Here is a 4,343-nt window from a genome sequence, read left to right on the forward strand (position 1 = left end):
AGAGATGTCCACAGAGTTACACAGAGAAGAGAAGAGGGAGGACAGAGATAGTGGTGGCCAGGAGGATAAAAGGGGGAATCAAATGGAGAGAGACAGATCCAGCTAGTAATCAGTTCCCTAAGTGTTCTCCACAGCCCAGAACACACAAAGAGATTCACAGAGTTGGGTAGAGAAGAAAAGGGGGAGGTGGGAGATAGAGGCGGCCTGGTGGAGAGAAAGGATAGTCAAAAAGGGGAGAGAGCAATCATGCCAGTGATTTCACTCCCAAGTAAAAATGGGTACTGAAGATTGGGTTCTTAAAAGTACAAAGTTCATAACAAAAACTGAAAAGCAGAAGTTAAATACCTAGAGGAGAGGTTAGATTCTCAAAAATACAATATTAAAAAAAAGTCACAAAAATTATAAAAAATATATATATGAAGTTTGCTTTAAAAATAGGGTATTTTTTTGCCAGGTAATAGTAGGTTATAAAAATGGAAATTAAAGGAGTAATAGGGGACTTAACAATATATATATATTTTTTTAATTTAAGAAATGATAATAGTAAAAATATATCTAAGACTTTCTCTGGAGCTGTTGTGGACAATGTGTGTGGGTCGGTTCATTTTCAGATAGATCCTTGGTCCAGCTTGTACTTCTCAAGGTCTATAGGCCCCTTCCTGTGTAGTTGGTGCTAAATACAGGGTTTTAATCTATTGCACCTGTCACTTCCAAAGCTGTTCCTTCTGTTTATTTTAGCTTCTTCTGTTTGCTGGTCTCTTCAATGTCTAATTTCTGCCCTGACACAAGGGGGGCGGTGATGGTCACTTTTTTTAGGCTCACTTGTTCAGTTGTGCTGTGAGGAGGGAGGAATACTGCAAACAAATGTCACTGGCATGTGCTCACTGTGATTCAGCCACACTGGGTTTGCCCCCATCACGGCATGTGTGCTTTCCCAGTCTACACTCTTCAGGCTCTAGGTTGCTCTGCTGGGAACTGTCTGATGTTGGCCCTGGGTTTTATGCACTCCCCAGGTCTAAGCCTCTCAAGTTCAGGTTCTCAGGTACTCTGCAAAGCCACAGACTTGGTTGGGGCTGCATTTTGTGCCCTTCCCAGGTCCCAGCAGCTCAGGTGACCAGGTGCTTGGTGAGCACAGTTGCCCCCAGTTGAAGGCTGCGACTTATCGCCTTCCCCGTCCTAGCCGCTTGGTTTTCTGGGTGTACAACGGGCGCGCTTTCTCAGGTATGCCATGTGTCTCTTCTGGGGAGCTGATCTCTGGCTGTGACCCTCCCGGCAGATGCCGACCATCCAGAATCCAAAGAAGTCTTGGTTAGCAACGAAGTCTGCTTGAAGGTTGGTATAGGATGCCTCTCTGGTGCCACAATTGCCCCCTTCAGGCTCTGGCTGCTTTACCCTCCCTGTCTCTGGTGGGGGATGGGCCAGTCCACAGCTGGCTACCTCTGCTCAGTCCTTTGTTCTGTGAGTAGGCCTGGTGGTGTCTTAGGTTGGGGCTTTTCACAGAATAGCTATCCCACAGTCTGGGTTGCCATCTCAAGCTAGTTCCCTCAGATTGCCCTCAGGGCATTCAGGCCCTGTCCTTACCCTAAGCAATGCAGCCCATGCCTCCCTGTCCAGCCCCGGCTTGCTAGTGGGGATGTGAGTGTCTAGGCTGCTGCTCTGCTGGAAGTTGGTGTTAGGCACGTAATCTGTGGGTTTTAATTATTTATTTTTCCTCCCAGGTATTTTGCCATCTGAGATTCCAAGGCCACAGACCAACCAGAGAGAGTGTTTCCTGGTGTTTGGAAACTTCTCTCTTTTTTAAGACTCCCTTCCTAGGACGGAGATCCATCCCTACCTCCTTTGTCTCTATTTTTATTTTTTATATTTTGTCCTACCTCCTTTCAAAGATAATGGGCTGCCTTTCTGGGTGCCTGATGTCCTCTGCCAGCATTCAGAAGTTGTTTTGTGGAATTTGCTCAGCGTTCAAATGTTTTTTCGATGAATTTGTTGGGGAGAAAGTGGTCTTCCAGTCCTATTCCTCTGCCATCTTAGGACTGCCCTCCTGAGTGGTCCTTTTTAAAAAAAATGCTAATTTATATTTAACTGAATGTTTGGTGATGATGGAGTAAAAGGCAGGAGAATGATGAACATAACTGCCTTGATAAAGGATCCTAGACTTGTATGAGCTTTTGCAAAGACCTTGATAATCCTTAGTGGTTAAGGGCAACTTCATGCAACCAAATAAGATGAAATTAAGTCAATAACCTTAAAAAATGGCTAAAATGTTTTTCCCCCCAAACACATCAGAGAGGAATGTGAATAATGTACATACAAACTGGTGTTCTGTCAGTGACAACAAGGACTATGTGTGGTTCATATCAAATCCGAGAATATTGAATAACCAAACATATAACCTTCTTGTGGTTTTCTTAGTATGCAGCATTCATTATGGTAGTTAGATCCCTTCACTGGTTTTTTGCAAGTCTGAAGTTGTGTTTCTTGTGTCGTTGCTGGCATCTCCACCCTCAGAGCTGCTTTTATTTTCTTCTTCTTTGCAGTCCTTGTCATCTTCGTCTCCTGGAGATTTTTGGGACTGTTTAGAGGATTTCTTTGAAGTGTATGACTTTTTCTGCTTTGAGCCTGCTTTTTCACTCTTTTTTTGCCTTTTCCATATTCCTCTACTCTGTCGCCTTCTTCCTCACTGCTTGTGTCAGTGGTATTCCCACCTTCTCCCTCAGTTTCTGAAGAGCTCTGTGGCTGAATTGCCTGATATCCAGTAAACTTTACTCCTGGGTTATTTTCTATTTCCCACAATCCTTCATTAAATTCTTTACATTTGTTTGATTTTCCAAACTTCTTTGTATTCCTTGTAAGGGAAGAGCTGTTTGGGACCTAGAAAAGCAGTTTTGTAGGTGCCAAAAAGAAGATAGGGTACTTACTGCCTGGAGGCTTCACAGCTCCCTCTGGGAGTTCATCAATCCCGGTGGGTTAGTGCAGGTAGCCCTTCATCTTGGCGAAGACCAGGTCGCCTGCCTTGTACTCATGGGGCTGTGGACCCGCCATCCTGGCCGCTCCCCTTCCTGGTCGTTCTTGGGCGCCAAAAAGATTCCAGGATGCTGCCCCCACAGCAGGCCTTGAACTGGGCAGGTGGGCGGACAAGGGGCCACTCAGATAAGGGGAAGCATCAAGGTGGTGGCTGAGGCGAGGGGTTGGTTAGGGGGGCTCAGCAGACCCAGCAAATCACCACCCGGCAGCGGGAGAGGGGAGTCCCCAGGCTCTCGGCTCTTGCCCAGGCCGAGGTCCCTGCCACCACCACGCTGCCCATAAATTTTAATATTTCAGAAAAAAATGCCTATTTCTGGTACTAATTCCCTCATAGATGTTTTGAACACTTTGGTGATGTTGTCCTGAGGTGTAGCAGCCTTAACTGTCCTTATCTTAACTGGATTTCTGGTTCTGAAAGCCTTTTCAGTACAATTTTCAGTCAGTAGTGTCATTTTCTCAAAATTAACATGTGGAAGGTAGTGTATAATTAGTAGAGAGTGTGTGCTTTGCCTCTTAACTGCACTTTGAGAACATTTTCTGTATGTCTAGCATCAGTCTACCTCATCCCACCAGGAATGAACAGCCCATTTTATTCTCTCTTGATTTGGACCATATGGCCCATCTTTATAAATGAATGGCTATGTATGTGGCATGATGTGAAAACTTCTGACATTCCCCTTGGTGTCTTAATATCTTTCCTATGCTTCCTGCCAGTATTCTTTACAAGGTCTTATATTATCATTCCTTTGTAATTTTGAACAGACATTTTAACTTTTATTAGCTGCAGTGTTTTTCTATGTACAGCAAAAGTAATGTGTTATTCTTAGGTTCAAGGGAGATTATTTGTATGAAATGCTTAGTAACAACAACAATGTGGTAACTACAGCAAATGTGAGGATAATTTTATTTTATTTTTGTCGAAGACATTATAGTTACTCACTAGTATTTCTAATTATTTTCCCTTTCAAGGTGTAATTGAAAGTTGGACTTCCCTTCCTCTTTGAAAATAGGTGTGGCCATTAGAATTGCCTTGAGCAGGCAACAAAATGTGAGCAGAAGTTATGAGTGTCATTTCCAAACAGCAGTCTTAAAAATGTTTGTCTTGTTCTCCCTCATAACTCACCATGTCAGTTAAAGTAAATGACAACCTTCCAGATAGTGGAGATTTGGTCAGACTGTGTCTCTGAGTGAAGACCTATGGAGCAAAAGAGCAGACATATAGGGAATATAACATAATGCAGAAACAAACTACTGTTTTTAAGCCAGTAAGATTTTGGTATTGTCTTTTTACCATACCATATATTATTGTATCCTGATTG

At 43.4% G+C, this 4,343-nt stretch overlaps 1 pseudogene; it reads right to left on the reverse strand.

The window, feature by feature from the left end:
- Positions 1-2,356: 2,356 nt before the first annotated feature.
- On the reverse strand, positions 2,357-3,042 carry LOC113887339 (annotated as a pseudogene).
- Between the last annotated feature and the right edge of the window lie 1,301 nt (positions 3,043-4,343).

Source organism: Bos indicus x Bos taurus, chromosome X, assembly GCF_003369695.1.
Source record: "Bos indicus x Bos taurus breed Angus x Brahman F1 hybrid chromosome X, Bos_hybrid_MaternalHap_v2.0, whole genome shotgun sequence".
NCBI classification, from domain to species: Eukaryota; Metazoa; Chordata; class Mammalia; order Artiodactyla; family Bovidae; genus Bos; species Bos indicus x Bos taurus.